Source organism: Psammomys obesus, unplaced genomic scaffold (genome assembly GCF_907164565.1).
Source record: "Psammomys obesus unplaced genomic scaffold, mPsaObe1.curated_primary_1811, whole genome shotgun sequence".
Classification (NCBI taxonomy): domain Eukaryota; kingdom Metazoa; phylum Chordata; class Mammalia; order Rodentia; family Muridae; genus Psammomys; species Psammomys obesus.
Window position 1 is genome coordinate 12,003,500 of NW_026592890.1, and position 20,123 is coordinate 12,023,622.

Here is a 20,123-nt window from a genome sequence, read left to right on the forward strand (position 1 = left end):
AAAGGTGGGCGGAGCAATGGAAGGGTGACAAAGCCAGCCAGGCTGAGTGAGCGCTGTCCGTGTTCTCAGCCAGGCGCCACTTGGAGCCACAGAGGGCGTCAAGTCCACAGTTCTATCAATTGTCATAGCTCAGGAGAACTGCATTGGTGGGGATTGCTGGCCTGCTCACAGACTGAGCGTTACCTCTGCTGTATTTGGAGCCACATGCCCTGCAAATGTCTGCCTTGTGTCTCCAGGTCTCAGGATCACAGGACGAAGCCTGTTAGGAAAGTGTCATTAACGTGCCTTCCCTGTGGCTGACTACCTTCCCCTCTGTCTCAGGGTTTTGGAGCTCAGCTCTCTCCAGAGCTTTGAAGTGATATGACTGAATTTGGATAAAATATCAGTTTGCCTGTGAACCTTGACTTTCCCTGGATAGCAGGAATAGCACAAGGCAGGGCCACAGAAGCAGAGGTTAATGAATCATGAACTAGGTACCTTCCTGAAAAGGTACATTTGGCTGGATCCTTGCCAAGTGGTGGGGCCCCCAGGACTTGGCAGCACCCAGCTGTCACTTTAACACTGCCTTGCCACATTGTGGTGAGAGCCCTGCTTTCTGAGAACCTTCAGTGTATTCCCACAGCACAGAAGGTGAGGAGAGTGTGGCTTAAACGGCCCGTTTTAGCTTGCTCAAGTGTGAGCTTTCTGGGATGTCACAGTGCATTAGAGAAAGGAAAGGAGTTGGCTTCCGGAGACAGATTCTGGGGTACTGTCAGCGTAGTTGTGGCTTATGGCTCATTTTGTAACCTCGTGTGGAGCAATAAGGTTGGGCATTGTGATGTGTTAGCTCATTTGGGCTGTTATCACGAAATAGCAACAGCTCAGTCGCTCATAAATGGCAGATCCTGTCCCACAGTTCTGGAGGCCTGTGACCTTTGTGCCTCAGCTTCCTTAGTGCTGGGGTTATAGCTATGTGCCACCACACACACCTATCCCCAGTACTTCTTATGGGAATCTAGACATGAATCTATAAATATGACAATAAGAACACCCAGCTTTTGTGCAAGCTGTTTTTGGTAATATGAATATGGGGTAGTACAAATCACTTCTTGATGGTTACCTTGACTGGATGATAGGAAGTAGAATTTAAAATCTGTAGTAAGTAGAGAGCTCCAGACACAACTTAGGGATAGCTGCAGGATGGTAACACTGACACTTACTGTGTCCATATTGTTTGGGGGACAGATAGTTACTGGAGAAATTACCTGTTTGCTTAACATTTCTGGTAGATGATACTGAAAAACAACACATAGTCTTTCCCTTGTCCCGGCAGCTTGTTACAGTTTGATATTCTGTATGGTTGGCTGCTGTTTGCTAGAATCGAGAAATTCTTTACTGAGCCTCCTTGGATTTGAGAAGACAATCTGAAAGTTTTTCCAAAGTGAAGGATTTATGGCTCCAGTAAAGGAAATTTGATGGCCAGAAGCTGAGTCCCAAAAGTTTCACCTTTGGCAGTGAACATGTGATAATAAAAAGTTACCTTATATAGGGAAAAATAATCATTCCAATCATAACTGCAGGTGAAGCACCATGCTTGTTCTAGAGAATGCTGGAGGAACATTGCAACTGCTTCACCTTAATGACCTTAATACAGGTGGCTGGTTAAAAAAAAATTTTTTTTTGGGATAGGGTGTCACTATGTAGCCTTGGAACTCACTGTATAGTCCAGACTAGCCTCAAGCTTACAGAGATCTGCCTGCTTCTGTCTCCCAAGTGCTGGTATGAAAGGCATGAAGCACCACACCTGGCCTTAGTTTTGTTTTTAAAAATGTAGTAGGCATGTGTGTCTGTGTTGGGGTTTCTCCTGTGCGTGCAGTTTCCTCAGATGCCAGGAGAGGGCATCAGACTCTTTGGAGATGGAGTTACAAGCAGTTGTAAGCCACCCAGTCAGAGTGCTGGAAACCCAACTCTGGTTCTCTCTAAGGGCAGCATGTACTCTCAACTGCCAGCCCAACTCCCATGGCCCGAGGAGCTTTTAAAATGAAGAATTTTTCTTGCCTTTTAAAGTATAGAACGTGTTGGATGTTTCACGTCTAAATATCTCCCTGTATAATCTTTGTCTAGCTGTGTCTAGTGCCATGAAGTTCCAACATGAAGAGTGGAAATAGGTCAAGAAATCTGCTTCTGAGTTTGAAAGTTAACACAGCATGTTTTCCCCTCACTGCTGTGAGGGAAAGGCTTCCTTTCTAGAGAAATTGGGTTCCATACAGGGAGGGTATGTTATAAATTCCTCAGAGGGAAGCCTTACTCTAATTTCATTTGGCTCGTTCAAGGCAGGCATCTATTATATTCTAAACAATAGCAATGAACCAGCAGGTTCTCTGTGAACCATTTTCCTGAGGGTGTATTTCAGGGGCTCAACAGACCACAGATTACAGGCTCAGGAGGATGTAGCTCGTGGACTTCCTGAGGACCGTGGAGTGTAACTCCAAGTCTCTTATTTCCTTTTGAAGATTGTGTTGTGAGCAAACTGGAATGCTGGCAAGTTATGATGTGCAAGGGCATTTAAAGTTTAATGCAGACAACAAATGTGTTGCTTGGCTGTGAAACTGTGGTGCAGAGTGAGGGGGCTTCAGGAGGTTCCCATTGTCTGCCTGTGCTTTGCTATTTGGGGCTAATTGAACACGCTAATCAGCGGTCAAGAGGCAACTGCCACCTCATTGTCTGGGAAACACCCGGGACATTGCTTGAGAGTACTCAGTGTGTACTTCACTCCCCACAATGACATGCATTCGGTGACTGTGGCCTATTCATCCAGGTGGGAGCTGAGGCATCAGGGATGGAGCCGTGGATGGCAGGACTCCCTTTGCCAGTCAGCACCTCCTGGGCCATAGACAAGGGAGGAGGGGTGGGTGGAACAGTGGGGTGAGGAGAGCCAGTGCTATCGCCCTTGGGGAACACAGGGTGTAGATGCTACATATGTCTTCTAAGCACCACCCCATACCAGGCTCCTTGCCGTTTTGCCAGCTTTAGTAATCAGGCATTGCCAGATGCTTAGATGTTTTTTCTGTAAGCTTTTATTTTATTGAAAACAATGAAACGCTAGCACTGTCATGACTGTGTTTTAAAATGGGCTTAGGTTTCAGGGTTTATGCTTGTTAATCATTACTAAGAACAGTTTCCTGTCTTGATGACTTTAGATCCAAGGAAGCTGTGCTAACATTCCGAGTTTTCACTTTATTTCTTGTGACTGCTGGGGCGTTTCCCCTCCCCCACCAGTTTTGATGGCAGCATAGGAAATGTCTGTACAGTGAGTGGGTGGTGAAGATGTTAGCTTCAGTCTGCAGGAGAGCTGGAGGAAGACTGCTGGGCTGGGGCTATAGCTCACAGGAGACAGCTGCCCAGAGCCAGCCAGGAAGCTGAGGCAGGCAGCACCAGTTCAGAGGCTGGGGAAGATTCTGGAGCTGGGCACATGGGCCCCTCTCAAGGTATCACCAAGGTTTGTGGGCAGGTCATTGATGAACTCCTGAGCACATCTCTCTCTGACCAGCGCAGTGACTATCACTGTGAGAAGGAGACTGGGGTCAGGAGACACCAGGCTAGCAGAGGGAGAGAACAAACCCAGCGTATCACCAGGGCCCTTGACATGGTCCTGGCACCAGTGGGAGTTGCTCCAGGAAGGCCTGCTGTGTGGAGTCAACACATCATCTCCCCTTTCTCTGGAATCTAGAAACAGCAAGAGTTCCTTTCCCCTTGAAGAAAAAAGGAAAAAGAAAAAACAACCATAACTGGTTTGAATAGAAATGAGACAAGATGAATAATGAAACTTAGGAACTAATAAAGCAATTAAGAGCGATGCAATTACAGTTTAAAGAGATAGTTAATAGGTTTGAAAGATTAATAAGATACTTTCCCAAGTCCTGCTTATTATCTCACATAGACTGTTCCTGCATCTGTGGGATCTCTAGGGGCAAAACACATGTTCCAGTGATGCTCCAGTCTCTCCGGGTTTGCAAGTCTACAGTTCTTTGTCAGTTAGCCAGAGCTGTGTTAATGCTTACATAAACCCTAGAAAACAGTAGCACATACTACAGAGTCCCCTCCATTTAAGCTCACTGTGGGCACCACAAGTGATAATGGCTCCTTGGAGCATGAATGTTTGTTGAGGCAAAAACGAGGTACTATATATGAATTTACAACAAAAATGGCAGGAATCCATAGAAGACAAAGTACCTAGCTCTTGTCATCTCTGACATCTGTCCCCTGGACATCTGTCTCCACGCATCTGTCCCCTGGGCTGTCCTGTCTTGTCATCCATGGCATCTGTTTCCCCCGCCTCCAGGCTGTTCTTTCTCACTTGAGTATTGTTGCTCAACTAGGATGGGCAAATAGAGGTGGTTTGCAACCTTGTTCGGTCCGACAAACTCCCTTTTCTCCTTTTATAGCAGGCCAGACATTGCAGAATCCCAGAGTGAACACAGACGGAGCACTCATTCAGTTAACAGGGCTCTGACACTTGGGTGGGGCAGGGGCGCACACCAGCTGGAGGGTTCTGGGATAGGAGAGATCCAGATGGGGGCTGTGACATCTACAAACAGCTGGATAAACCTGGCAACTCTCATCAGCACATGCCGGCATGTTTCACAGCAACCCTAGTGGCAGTGCATCGGGCAGTGACTGTAGCCCAGTGATGTTATCGGTGAAGCTGCATAAAAACATTCTCCAGGGCATATGGCGATGGCCTTGTCAAAGCACAGAGTCACATGCGTAATCACTGTTTCCGCATGAAGGAGAGTTGTGGGATCTTTGCTGTCCCCAGCATTAGCATGCTCAGTAGCCTGAGAACAATGTAGGTCACGGAAGCCCCTGCTCTACCCCAGACTGACTTCATGGCTGCAGGGGAGGAGAAGCAGCGAAGTGAGAACTCTGTCTTTCAGTGTGCTCCTGAGTTACATCCCCTGGAGATGTGACAGTAGCAACCCAGCCAGCGAGGGGATGTCTGTGTGGCACTTTCTACCAAGATGGTGCCTGCTGTCTCTGACTCATTTGCACCTGACATGGGGAACAGATTATCAGAGAATGGAGTGGGGACACTGGTCACACAGTGACTCAGCTCTTCCTCTGTTCAGCCTGAGCACAGTGCTGCTTGTACCTCTGGTGACACATGTGGCCTGTGCCCAATCTGACATTTCTTTTCTACATTGCTACAGAAGCGCTTGCTTCCAAGATGGGCCATGTTTCCTCTGAGATCCTACACGAGCTTAGTGCCCTGTGACCCCTGCCTGTCACAGAGCTGGTACTAGAGAGGACCCACCTCTCAGCTGAGGCTATGTACAACTCAGACATTGAGTCTTCACACAGGGGCTCTCTCATTTTTTAACTCCTCTTTTCTTCTTCTTCTTCTAATAATAATAATAATAACAAGAACAACAATAATAAACCTATCTAAGTTCTTTTTTAAATGTATACATAACATTCCAGAGGTGCCTTAGCTGAGAGATACTTACAAAAATAACTCCTTCCCCAGTTTTTGGACTACATCTCTTTTTCTGAAATAAGTGAGATACTGAAATACAAGAATATTTATTTACCCCAAATAGATAATTTTAGGAAGCTGTGAATGTGTGCCTGTGTAATTATTTTCAACCAAATACACTTCCTTCTGTTGATACTGCTGAGCTTTGGTAAGATGCAAAAATGCCACTGTAAAATCGGTGTTGACTCAAGCCCAGCATTTGTGTATGGACGCCTGCAGCCGGGTGTGGAGATGAAGTCTTTACAGCTGGTGTGAGCCATAACACTAAGAAACTAGCAAAGCATATTTCTCCCTGAATGCAGTTCCGAAACACCCCAAGTGCCAAGCACACACCAACCATTGCTGAAGAGGGCTTTGTGGCCCAGTGTTCTCTCAGAAGGAGCCGTGGGTGAGCTTCAGCACCCTTGCTTCCCTTCTTCCTCTTATAGATAGGGGGTCCATCAGACCATGACTCAGGAGTCCAGAGAACAACAGATAGATGAGGTCCACTTGACAAGCAACTCTACAAATATTTCCTGAGCACTTATGTGAGACAGGGTGTGTGTTAGCACAGGGCACAAAAACGCCGGCAATATGTGGCTCCAGTTTTTCAGGGTCATAGTCTGTTTGGAAACTCAGACACAGACACGTAAGTGCATAGTTCAGATTTACAGGCAAATATAAGAGGGTGTTTTCTAAGCATCATGGAACAGGGAAATTCTCTTGTTTCCACAGGTACAATGTAGGATGTGCTTGGGCCTCTCAACTCCCAAGCTCCAGGTCTGTTCCTTTCCTTCTTCCATCCCTGCCTTCACTTGTGCAAGCACATGTGTACACACACACACACACACACGCGCGCATGCACGCACGCACGCACACACACACACACACACACACACACACGCACACACACACGTAATGTTGAGCAAGCTATCTAAGCCCCCCTTTTATTCTCTCAGCAGCCATCTCCCAGCTATGGGGGTACTTGGCATGTGCTCAACACCTGTGATTTCCTAAGAAGTACCACACAAAAATTCCCCTAGCAGGTCTGTCCTTCAGCATTCTCCCAAATAAACACCCACCTAAACAATATCCTTTTGGGAGACAGAGTGCTATAGAAAGGCAAGACAGAGTAGAGGCCTTAGGGTGAAGCTGGAGGTTCTTCCTTCACACTGTACTGTTTCATTCTTAACTACAGAGGAGGAACCAGTCTAGAGACCTGGCAGGATGCTATTCAAGGCTGCAAGGCCCTACGACTCCTCAGTCACCCTCTATCTACACAGCCCTCGTGCTGATAAGTTCTCGTTCCTGCCATCGGGGAGTCCCTAGTATTTTAGTTACCAGGCCAACAGAAAGAGTTAAACAGAGTACACCACGTTGCCCTCAGAGCCTCCAGCACCGACGTGCCCATCGCTGGGTGCTTTACAGTTTAGTTACTGCAGCAGCAGCAGCAGCCCGCCCCTCCCTACTCTTCGCAACTGTAGTTCTCGGCTTGTGGGTCACCAGCCTTTGGGGGTGTCAAACGACCCTTTCACAGGGGTTGCATGTCGGATATCCTGCCTTACATTATGATTCACAATGGCAGCAAAATTACAGTTATGAGGCAGCAAAAGTAATTTTATGGTAGGGGGATCACCACAACATGAGGGACTGTATTCAAGGGTTGCAGCATTAGGAAGGTTGAGAACCACAGATTTATATCAAGAACAAAGCCACAGGGCCACCAGAGAAGCCTGTTTTAGAAGCAAAGGAACAGTTAGGGGCACAATTCCAGAATGGAGAAGAAATTGTCTCCTTTTGCAAACAGGCAGCATTGTGGCATCATGTTTTATGCCAATGTGAAATGCATTAGTATTTTGTTTTCTTTGTATATAAGTGTGTGTGCAGTTGTGCATATAGAGGCCAGAAACTGTCTTCTTTTATTGCTCTTCATGTTATTTTCCGACATTGTCAGTCATTGTCAGCTCACTGATTCAGCTTGCTTGGCCAGTGACCCCCCTCCCTCCGCCCCAGGGATCTTCCTGTCTCTACCTTCTGCACACTGGCATCATAGGCACACGCTGCTGCATCCAGCTTCTTATGTGGGTGCTGAAAATCTGAGCTTAGGTCCTTGTGCCAGTTTAGGAAGGTCAAAAGTACTTCTTCGTAAAAGTTAAAATCCATTTGCCCTTCTCAGCACATCCCTATGCTTCCTTAAGAAAGTCAATCATACCTACATTTTAGCTCCACTGGGCAGGCATTTTATCAAATAGCATCAGGTGCTGACTATCTCCTGAAGACCTCTAGAGACTGAAGCTCTCAGCTGTGACTTGGGTGTTGCCATGGAGGGATGCTGAATTTGCCAATAAGAACAAAGGATGAAAAATTAAGTCAGAATTATTAATTAGGAGATCCTCTGTTTAATAATCTATGGGAATGTCATTTTCACTTTGTGGGGAAAGTTATTCGTAAAAGGAAAATGGCCAATCTACAACAATAACAACAACAGTGTTCTGGTTTAGCTTAGGGTGTAGAAAACCATAAGTGAACATGGCTGATAAAAATAGAGCTAGGTAATCTAAAAGGAGATGGTGTTTCTTGAATCTGTGACACAGAGAAGGCAACCAGGTAAGCTTCCTCCTGGAGGGTGCTTTCTTATGTGAGAGTCACATGGCATGGTGACCTCAGCTGTGGCCAGGATAGTGACCATAAGGATACGTACCCTCAGTGCACAAAAAGATTACAGCTGAGGATGGGCCGTACACCAGCTTAGAGCAGCAGATTCCCTGATATAGGGAGTTCCCATTTGTCTCCAGATTTTGTGTATAGCTCTTCTCCACTGGCCTTGAGGGTACTAGCAAGGGGACAGGGCAAAGGCGGAGCCTGAAGGATCAATCCTCTGTGAAAGAGAGGCATGAACTTCCATCCAGCTCCCAAATGTCCTCTCATATGATGCAAAACTAGAATCACTTGGGTGAGGGAGAGGAGGACCTTATTTAGGGGTTGTAGAAATTAAAGACAGCAACTCAGATTGAGATCAGGAGAGCTCCCTGCTGCAGCTATGGATTCTGCTTTTGGGAACCGGCAACAGTCATTGCTCAACTGCTGGATATGAGGAAGGCATGTCCTTCCTGAGTCTGAAGGGGAGGCAGAAGCTAGGCACCACCCACTGCTTGGAGAGTCAGGAAGGTGACATGCGTGTCCTGACCTGAGGAAGAGAAGACAGCTGCACCTAGGGAGAGTTGGGAGTCATCCTCTCCCAAGCCTTCCCCACCAAGGCTGATGGTGGCCCCTTGGTGGTCAGGTCTTCAGGGCCTCCTCCAAAATCAAATACGGACAAGAGAACCAGGAAGCCCAGAAAACACCACCGTCATATTCCTCAGCAGATGGCAGAATATAAAGCAACTTGAGAAAGCTGCACAAGGACCAAAGACACTGAAAGTCCCAGCAAGAATAGGAGAACTGAGGTGCTCCCTGGGAGGATGTGATGCTGTGTGTTGTGTTGTGGGTATTTTAGTTTAGGATACGTAAACATGTTTTTGTTAAAATTCCAAGCTGGGATTTTAGTTTGTCCACAGCTGGTAAGTGTCTCGGGCGGAGTGTGGTCTTTGCCAGGTGGAATTAGTTAAATGCTGAGGACTTTGACGGGTATAAATATGACAGCCTAGAGGAAGAAGGCAGCTGCTTGGAGGAGGACTGCTTGCTGCTGGTTTGTCCTGCTGCTGAAGTTGCTGTTTGCTGGTTCCCTAGAATTTTGGATTTCTGGATAACTGCTATTGGTATTGTCCCCAAGAGAATCCTATGACTTGACCCAGTGGGAAGTAGCAGAGGGAACTTTGCCCCCTGTCTCCACTAACCTTTCCCTCCTACCCAGTGATGGGATTGGAAGGGAGGTAGAAGCATTTAGTAACCTTAAATAAAGTAGGTTTGCTAAAAAAAAAAAAAAAAAAAATCAAGGTGAATAATTGTACCCAGGGAAGGAAGCTGTAACTATTTAGTGAGACTAAGGAGTTTGGCAAAGTTGCTGGATGTAAGGTAAATATAGGAAAGTCTGTTATATTTATATAAATAACAATTTGAACTTAAAATGACATTTAATGACATCCAATGACACTGAACAATAAATATTATAAAATATGTGCAAGATTTGCATACTCAAAACGACACAACAGTGCCGACGGGAAGAATAATTCTTTATAAAGAATGCTCATGGACTGACAAATGGCTCAGCAGGTGAAGGCACTTGCTGCCAATCCTGGCTACCTGAGTCTGCTCCTTGGATCCAATGGTAGAAAGAAAACATATTCTTTAAGTGGTCCCCTAATTTCCACATGCACACCATGGTACACAGATACAGACAAACACTCAGTCACACTCATACATACACACACCAAAGCAAACAAACAATAAAACAAGGTAATAACAACTTGAAACCTGAAACACCGAGACCATCAGAAGAAAACATAGGCAGTAACCTACAAATAAGGGGACAGGCCAGTAACTGACAAATGGAATCTCAAATAACTAAAATGCTTTTGTGTAGTCAAGAAAACAATGAACTGAGTGAAAAGCCTACAAAGTGGGAGAAAATATTTGCCAGCTATATATCTGACAAAATTACTGTACAGAATATATAAATAACTAAATAAATCAGTTAAAAGAATAAATGACCCAGTTAAAAAAAATAGGCTATGGATCTGAACAGAAAATTATCCAAAAAAAAAAAAAAAAAAAAAAAAAAAAAAAAAAAAAAAAAAAAAAACAAAAAAAAAAAAAAAAAAAAAAAAAAAAAAAAAAAAAAAAAAAAAAAACCAAAAAACCAAACAAAACCAAAACAAAGAAAATGGATAATAAATTTTTCAGAAAGTGCTTGACATCTTCAGCAACCAGGAAGATGTACTGAGAGGATTTCATCTTGCTTCAGCCAGAGTGGGTAAGAGCAACAAAACAAACGGACAGTAAATGCTGCCATGGCTGTGGGAAAAGAAACATCATTCACTGTTAGTGAGACTGCAAGCTGGTGGAGCCACTCCGGCTTTTTTTTTTTTTTTTTTTTTTTTAATTCTCATGTTAGAGTTTAGAAAACTCACATGTGAAGGCCCTGCCTTTTCAAAGAGATCCTGAGACCCAGTACACCACAAGTTAAAACTGTAGCACTTCTCATAGAATGTGTTAAAGTGGCTCTTGCATTTGTGTGGAAGTGCAAAGGATTCAGATAGCCACAACTTTGCTAAGCAAGAATGAAGTGGGCAAACCCATAGTGAGCATGTTAAGATCATGCATAGAGATTTAGCAATTAAGACAGTTTGCTATTGGCATGAAAATAAACGCATCAGTTAATGGAATAAACAGACTCCTGACTTTGTGGTCAATTGATTTTTACACAGACATCAGGTATTTCACTGGGAAAAGAGTAATATTTTCAACAAAGGGTGTTTGAGCAACTGGGTATTTGTTTTAAAAATATTAAAACATACTGAAATGAAGAAGTCAAAGTATCCCTATTTTCAGATGTTGGCACCCCATACACAAGAGGCTCTATAGGCTTCACCAGGAAACTCCTGGAGCGAGTAAACACTTCTGTAAAATGGTATGTCACAAAGTTAAAATATTCAGTAGCCTTCCGATATACCAACGACAAATAGACTGAGAAAGAAATCAAGGAAACAATCCTATTTGCAATACAAAACAAAAAACAAAACAACAAAAACCCAAACAACCTCCCCCACCCACAACACACACAAACCCACCCGAGGAAATAAAAGACATATACAATTAGAAGTATAAAACACTGAAGAAACCGAGGAAAACATTAGAAGATGGAGAGACCTCCCATGCACATGGATTGGTAGGGTTAATACTGTGAAAATGGCCATCTACCAAAATCAATCTACAGATTTGTTTCAATCTCAAAAAATTCTGGTGTAATTCTTCCAAGAAATTGAAAAAATCAATCTAAAAATTCATATTGAAGCACAAAAGACCCTAGACAGTCAAAACAATCCTGAACGATACGAACTATGCTCAAAACATCACCATTTTTTTAATTAATTTTATTTTTTTAGTTATAATTTTTAATTTTTTTATTAATTACACTTTATTCACTTTGTATCCCCCCATAAACCCCACCCTCCTCCCCTCCCAATCCCATCTTTCCTCTCCCTTCTTCACACCTGCCCTTCCCCAAGTCCACTAATAGGGAAGATCCCCCTCTCCTTCCTTCTGATCTTATAGTCTATCAGATCTCATCAGGAGTGGCTGCATTGTCATCCTCTGTGGCCTGGTAAGGCTGCTCCCCCCTCAGGGGGAGGTGATCAAAGAGCAGGCCAATCACTTCATGTCAGAGGCAGTTCCTCTTTCCAGTACTATGGAAGCCACATGGACACTGAACTGCCATGGGCTACATCTGTGCAGGGGTTCTAGGTTATCTCCATGCATGGTACTTGGTTGGAGTATGAGACACTGGAAAGACCCCTGTGTTCAAACTTATGGCCAACTGTTGGGCAGAGTGCATGGAATCTTATGAAAGAAGTGGGAAATAGTAAGATCTGGAGAGGACAGGAACTCCACAAGGAAAGCAACAGAACTAGAAATTTTAAAATTTATTTTTAATTTATTTCATTTACATCCCAGCTGTAGCCCCCTCCATCATCTTCTCCCACCCTTCCTTCCTCTCTCCCCACCAGTTCTTGGAAGTGAGGAGCCCTCCTCTCTTATCAACTGACCTCAGACTGTCAAATCCCTTCAGGACTGCCTGCATCCTCTTCTCTGAGGCCTGGCAAGACCACCTTCCCTGGGGGAAATGATAGAAGAGCCTGCAACAGAGTCCATATCAGAGACAGCCCCTGGTCCCTTTACTAGGCCGTGCACATGGAGACTGAGCTGCCTAATGGCTACCTCTGAGCAGGGGACCTAGGTTCTCTTCATGCATGGCCCTTGGTTGGTGCGTCAGTTGTTTCTGCAGGGCCCTCTGGGCCTGCATTTGTTGGCTCTGTTTTTTGTTTTGTTTTGTTTTTTGTTTGTTTGTTTGTTTTTAATGGAGCTCCTATGCTCTCCAGGTCCTTCTATCACCCCACTCTTATTTCATAAGCCTCCCTGCACTCTGCCCAAAGTTTGGCTGAGTCTACGCATCTGCTTTGATCCCCTGCTTTCAGAGGATTTCTTTCAGAGGATTTCAGAAATCTTTCAGAGGATTTCTATGGTAGGCTCCTGTTCTGTTCCCTCTCTTTAACTGCTTCCAGTGTCTATTTTATTTGCCCTTCTGAATGAGAATTAAGCATCCACCAATAGCTCAGGCTCTAAGATCATCAATAAATAACTGGGACCTCACGGAACTGAAAAGCTTCTCTAAAGCAAAGGACACTGTCAGTAGAACAAAGTGAAAGCCTACAGACTGGGCCAAAATCTCCACCAATCCTACCTCTGAAAGAGGGCTAATATCTTTATCTATATATAAAGAACTCAAGAAATTAAACACCAACAAACCGAATAATCCAACTTAAAAATGGGGTACACAGCTGAACAAAGAATTCTCAACAGAGGAATCTCAAATAGCTGAGAAGCACTTAAAGAAATGCTCAACATCTTTAATCTTCAGGGAAATGCAAATCAAAATGACTCTGAGATTCCATCTTACACTCATCAGTATGACTAAGAACAAAAACTCAAGTGAGAGCACATGCTGGCAATGTCGTGGAGAAAGGGGAACACTCTTCCATTGCTAGTGGGAGTGCAGACTTAAACAATCTCTCTGGAAATCAAAGTGGTGCTTTCTCAGAAAATTGGGAACAGCTCTACCTCAAGATCCAGAGCTAGGCCACTTCTGGGCATATATCCAAAATATGTTCCACCGTACAACAAGGACATTTACTCAGCTACATTCACAGTGACTTTATTCATAGTAGCCAGAAACTGGAAAGAACCCAGATGTCCCTCAACCGAAGAATAGATAAAGAAACTGTGGTACATGTGCACACTGGAATATTATTCCAGGATTAAAAACAAAGACATCATGAAACTTGCAGGCAAATGGATGGATCTGGAAAAAAAAAACATCCTGAGTAAGGTAACCCAGACCCAGAAAGGCATGAGTGGTATATACTCACTTGTAAGTGGATATTAGCTATATAATAAAGGATAACGATACTACAATCCACAGGCCGAAAGAAGCTAAGTAACAAGGGGGACCCTAAGGAGGCACCACCATTCTTAATTTCAAGTTATACTGCAAAGTCATGGTAATAAAAACAACATGGTACTGGCAGAAAAATGGAGACATTGATCAGTGGAATAGATTCAAGGACCTAGATATAAGTACACTTGCTTATAGCCACTTTTTTTTTTTCACATTAGAAATAAGATACCATAATAAATGGCATTGGGAAACTGGTTACCTTCACGAAACTTGATCCTTCTCTTACCCTGCACACAAATTCCTGATGGATCAAAGATCTCAAATGTTAGATCTGAAACTCTGAAACTTCTGGGAGAACGACTAGGGAGTGCATTTAAGGTACAGGCTCATATGAGGACTTCCTGAGGAGGACTCTGATCACCCAGGAAATGGAGCCAACAGACACCAAGTGGAACTTCATCAAGTTAATAACCTTCTACACTGCAAACGAAACTGTTAATTGGCTGAAGAGGTAGCCTACTGGGTGAAAAGTGTTTGCCAGCCATACATCTGACAGAGCATTGATGTCTACAATATAAAAAGAACTTAAAAAAAAAAACTCCTAAACACTAAATTAAAATTTGGGCTACTGAAATGAACAGAGTTCTTGGAAGAAGAAATGCAAATGACTAAGAAGGACTTTTAAAGTATTCATCTGTATCCATTAAGGAAACACAAAACCTCTCTGAGATTTCACTGGGTTCCAGGCAGAATGGCTAAGATTAAAAAACAAAAACACTGCTAAGGCCCTGGAGAATGGGGAACACTCATGCACTGTTGGTGAGAGTGCGAACTGGTGTGGCCTCTGTGAAAGATGGTGTGGCAGTTCCTCAGAAAACTAGAAATAGATCTACTGTCTGACCCAGCCATTCCACTTCCGGCCATATACTCAAAGGACTATTTCCTGCTGTAGAGATTCCTGCTCATCCATATTAATTGATGCTTTAGTCAGAGTAGCTAGGACATAGGAGCAGAGTAGATGTCCATCAACTGATGAATGGATAATGGAAATACAGTATCTATTCACAGTGGAATTCTTTTCCTTCCTTCCTTCCTTCTTTCTTTCCTTCCTTCCTTCCTTCCTTCCTTCCTTCCTTCCTTCCTTCCTTCCTTCCTTGCTTCTTTCTTCCTTCCTTCCTTTCTTCCTTCCTTCCTTTCTTCCTTCCTTCCTTCCTTTCTTGTTTTTGTTGAAGTAGCTTTACTTGATTTTATTTTTTGTTTGCTTTTAAAATCTGTACAAGTAATCAGCAGAGATGTTGAACTAAATAATAGGAAAACAATATTTACAGTGGCAGTTTAAAAAGTTTATGGAGAAGACTGACCAGAGAGCTCATGTTTGTGTAGGATTGTTGCCCTCTGCAGACAAAAGATGTTTTCTCATTTGTCTACCTGGTTGGCTCTGCAGGTTCCATCACGATAGAATTTTATTCAGCTGTATAGGAGAATGCAATTTGTAGGTGAGTGGACAGAACCAGAAAACACAATCCTGAGTGAGCTAATCTAGACCTAGAAAGACATATGTTCTCACTCATATGGGGATCTTTAGTATCAAATCTTTAGATTTGCAGGTTTGACTTTGAGTTCATGTAGAATCCAGGAAATTATAAAGGGACTATTGATGGGCAGGTGAAGAAAGATTTTTGAGAGAGGAGGATAGAAGAACACAGATGATGTTTAACATTAATAATTTAGGGAATGCAAATTAAAAACATAATGAGATTGTACTATATGGCTATTGCAGTGGCTAAAACTAAAATATTGAATGATATTAAATCTGACAGAAGCATGATATCCTGGACTGTTTTCATGGTTGGTGAGAATACAAAATGGCATAGCTACTTTGGGAAACAATTGGGAAGTACCTTGCAAAGGTAAGTACCCACTTACCTTGAGCATAATATCTAATAATTCTTAGACATTGACCTAAAATTTATGTCTACCAGATGCCTCCATGTGGACATTTATGGTAGTTTTACTTAACACACACACACACACACACACACACACACACACACACACACACACACATCCAGAGTCACCTGAAATGTCTATCAGCTTGTGCAAAGATAAACGTTGTATTCCACTTCCACAAATGAAGGCCCAAGCTAAAGGTCTGTGCAACACAGGGGCATCTCAACACTGTCAGGCGAAGTGAAAAAACAAAAAACAAAACAGTCCCAACACCACATAGTATACATTCTGTCAGTGAGGTCCAGGCTGAAGGATGACACACTGGCCACAGAGGCCTGGAAAGGACATTTCACTGTGGTCACATGACTGCATGCATTTGTCAAAGTTCATTGCTATGGGATGGGAGTACAGCTCAGGTAGTGAAGTGCCTGGAATGTGCAATGTTCTGGTGGCCCACACCTGTCACCTTATCACTCAAGAGGCAGAGTCAGGAGGAACAGAAGTTCAAAGTCACCCTAAGCTACATAGCAAGTTGGAGGCTAGCCTGGGCTACTGGAGACCATTAGCAACATTTATTGATGTGAGTTGTCTTGTAGGTATAAATAAATGAGATCTCAAAAAAATATAAACTTTAGGAAGTTCCAATTCCAAAGACTCTATAATAAAAGTTTATGTTTAGTCACAAGCTCTGTTAATTTGGGCCCCATTCACACAGACTGCTGATGAGTTCATCTTTGCTTTGTTGGATAGAATGGATTCTGAGCATATCCTGAACTATGAGTGGTTTTTTTCATCTCTCCTAAGCTTCCCTTTCATCTTTCATGTAGATATTTGTGACTCTGTCTGAATCCATGGGTTCTACATCACAGATTCAATCAACATGGACTGAAAATACCCAAGAGGCCACATCTGTGCTAAATATGTAGAGATGATTTTGGACTCATTTTTCCTGACAAATGCAGCCTAACAACTGCGTGTTTGGTGTTCTCGGGGATCTTGAGCCGATGTGACGTGTGTGGATGTGATGTGCAAATTGCCAGTTTTTCTTAGAAGCCCAAGTATCTGTGGGGAGTCAGCATCTGTTCCCCCCACCAAAAAAAAAAAAAAAGTCTGTCTCACGATTTCGAGGAGGAAATGAGGTGAGGCCATGCTAGTGTCATGCTTTCTCATAGTAAGTGTCTAATGTCTAGTATGATTGTGTGTGTTCTTATGGAGAAAACTGTTGCTGAACATCTTAATAAGGTGAATGGATAAGACAGCGAGCTGTTTTCAAATACATTGGCAAGATCTATTTGTAATAAGACATCTTAATATGAGACTTGCAAGAAAAAATTTGGTCCTTAAGGTATTGTGGATAAAGCCTTGACTCAACAATTCATGAACGCTTAGTTTCATTGTGTGGGCCTAAAAACCATAAGCCACATTTACAAAATATCTCAGTGATTCACAATTTTCACAAATTCAGACTGTTTCCCTTCATAGCGCATGTAAATGACACTGAATGAACATCAAAACTAAACAATTGCTAACAGTTGTTACCTTTTGGGAGCTCATAGTGTTTGATTCCTACATTGTGAACACTCACACGTTGGCAGCTCTCTTCTCAAAATATGGGTATAGCTTGTTTTCTCTTGACGTCATGGATCTGACACAGAATCCCAGTAGTGTTTCTGCTTCTGGACACTAGAGGTGCCGTGTGTGTGTGTGTGTGTGTGTGTGTGTGTGTGTGTGTGTGTGTGTGCGTGCTTTGGGGCAGCAGGTGATGTAACAGGGAGAAGTATTGCCTGGGGTTCCAAGCCTAGTCCAGAACATGTTCATGCCGGGTAAGAACCCTGGCTTGGCCTCCGGCTTCTGTTGCTCCAGGTGAATGAAACGGTGTTATTGGCATCCCTACCTGGCTCTGTCAAAAGCTGCCAGATCCTGCGCAGCATCGAGTCCAGCATATACAAGATGGTCTCATCCCTGTTGGACCAGTGCTCTTCCTCCTGGACTGTGCTCACAAATCTCATCCTCACCGGCTGTCATCCTGCTACCCTTCCTATGATCAGTCTAACCATTCCCAGGTGTCTCCAAAGGCCACGTCAGAAATGTGTGCTTTTCATGTTCTTCCTGGGTTCTATACGCTTCAGGGAACCCCTGCTCAAAAAAGAAGCTTCTCTGAGGAGAACAAGCGAACAAGCTTGCAAAAACACAGAAGAGCAGTGGCTCATGCTTCTTTGTTGTCACTGCCCTCACAGGAATCCTTTTGTTTGACTTAGGCACGGTGCCAGGACCTGCACACTCAGTGAGCCACTCAGCAGTGTTTTTTTTGTGATGATAAGAACGCATAAGATTGCTCAGCACATTTCTGCATAGAGCAGACTTACTGATGAGAGCTTGTTGCTGTGTATTGGATCTTTAGAATGCACTCGTCTTGTTGGGCGGAAGCTGTGTGTCTTGGCTGATGTGTCCTGGCTAACATCCTCCACTTCCCTTCCCCACTTCCCTGACTCTGGTCACCCCCACTGCACCCTGTTTCTATATTGAAAGTGAGGTCAGGATTCAGTATTTTCTCCTCAAAATCAAGAGGTAAGGAGAAAGACTATCAGTAGTATGCTTCTTAGCGTCTGTCTGTATGAAAATCCAAGAACAGCCCAGAAATACAGCCTTTCCTAGAGCTGTGGTGTAGGGTTAACGTCTCCTATGTGGCTTTGTTGAAGAACAGCACTGAGTTAGTTTCTCATGTGCTGCTCTGACCGTGTCTCTGCTGTAATCCAACACAAGATGCAGCTTGGGAGTAGAGTGCTTGCCTAAGAGGTCCTGAATCCACGACTAGCAATGGCCACAGCAACAACACCACCAACACACACACACACACACACACACACACACACACACACACACACACATGCACACACACTCACACCCGCACATACACTCACAGAAAAGTTCAGTGGAGAGTTCTTCAGAAGACTGGATAATACAGCTTACATGAGCCCCTAAGATGGCATCAGCCTAATCCGGGGCTCAGTTTCATAATTTGCAGAAAAGTGAAATAGGAGGGTTTTCTTTTTTTTCCTTATTCTAAAAGCCTCAATGAAAGCCATTTACCCGCTTAGGCTTTTGTGGTAGGCAAATTGCATTTACCTGTGAAGAGGAGGATAGGCGATGGGTCCTTGAGTCCTCTTCCCTGCAGGTCAGCTGAGGACAAGGCTACAACTTCTTCCAGGTGCATGTGCTGGCCCAACACTTAGTGCTTGAGATGTGGGATTGCCATGTATGCTCTTCTGGAGGGTTTCATGCAGTAACATGGCCATCTATTTCCACAGAACATAGAGAAAACTATATTGAGTTTTAGATTTTTTTTTTTAAAGAGCCATTGACCTGAAGTTTACTTAGAAGCTGAAGATAAAAACATGGAGATTTTAATATTCTATGCTCCTGTTGTCCCAGTCACTTAATAAAATTTACACTTTTCCTTCAGCAGCTTAAAATACCCACTGACCTAGAAAAGTTGCCAAAAGAGAACATCTATTTATGCCCTGTGTTTTTGACAACTAATTGCTACATGTGGCTCAGTTCAGTTTCTCAGACTGGTTTATTCCACTTTTCTTTACTTTCTTCTCACAATTTTTGGTGTGAAAGGCAGGACCACAGGGTGACAGCCAGGCATAGAGACTGGCCCTTTCTTGATAGGGCACTTCATTTGTACTGGGCTCTAAATGTTAGTTCCCCACTCCCCGAAAACTGATATGAAATCTTTATTCCCAAGAAGATATATGGTGTTCAAGGCATGATTTAGTCTCAAGGGTAGGGCCTCGTGGGTAGGATTCATGACCTTATAGAAGAGACCCAGAGAGATGCCTCACTCCTTGACCATAGAAGGACACATTCAAGGCCCCATTTATGATCTAGAAAGGGACCCTACCCAACACCAGTCCTGTAAGCCCCTTGTGACTTCCGGTCTCCAGATCTGTGAGAGATAATTGTGTCCACAAAGAGTTATCCAGGCTGTGGCACTTCAGGCCACACCCAAACACCCAGGGATGGCTTAAGGATCCAGGACAAGCCACAGCAGACAAAGCTGGCCTGGCCAGAAAGCTCTTCACTCATGGCATTCTCTAGAGGTGAGGCTTGAATTTCTTTGTTTCTTTGTTTGCATCCACTCCTAGATGCAGAGAGAGCAGGGGCACAGTCCAGTGCTCTTATCTCCTTGTCCCCTGTCCTGCAGCAGTCCATGTGAGCGCTTCCTCTCCAGGCCCAGGTTCTCCATCTAGATGAAGACACCCATCTTTATGGCTTTGAGATAGTCATCCAAGCAGCTGAGTTTTAAAAGGGTTTTGGCGTCTTTGACTAGGGAGAAAGCCCTCTGGGAGATTGCTTCAGGGTAGGAGGTGAGGGATACCCCGTCCCATAAAAGGAGGGAAGGCAATGCCTTGCAGTGGGCTCCACTTTTGACCAGGGGAGCCCATTTAGGGTGACACACTGTGCACCCCACTGTTGAAATCAGTGCCCCTGGAAGCGTGTGGTCTGGGATCACCATGGCAGCAGGGGAGGCCAAAGCACAGCACATTTTGGCCTTTAGAT

The 20,123-nt window shown here is 43.9% G+C and overlaps 1 protein-coding gene and 1 non-coding gene across 2 annotated transcripts in view; one reads left to right on the forward strand and one right to left on the reverse strand.

Moving 5' to 3' along the window:
- The window catches only part of Rps6ka2 (ribosomal protein S6 kinase A2), a 277,337-nt gene that overhangs the window by 5,111 nt on the left and 252,103 nt on the right, over positions 1–20,123 (forward strand). The gene's annotated exons all lie outside the window — the stretch shown is intronic.
- Positions 14,949–15,059, reverse strand: LOC129683492 (small Cajal body-specific RNA 3). The gene has a single exon (XR_008721168.1). It is a non-coding gene; the product is annotated as a small Cajal body-specific RNA 3 (non-coding RNA).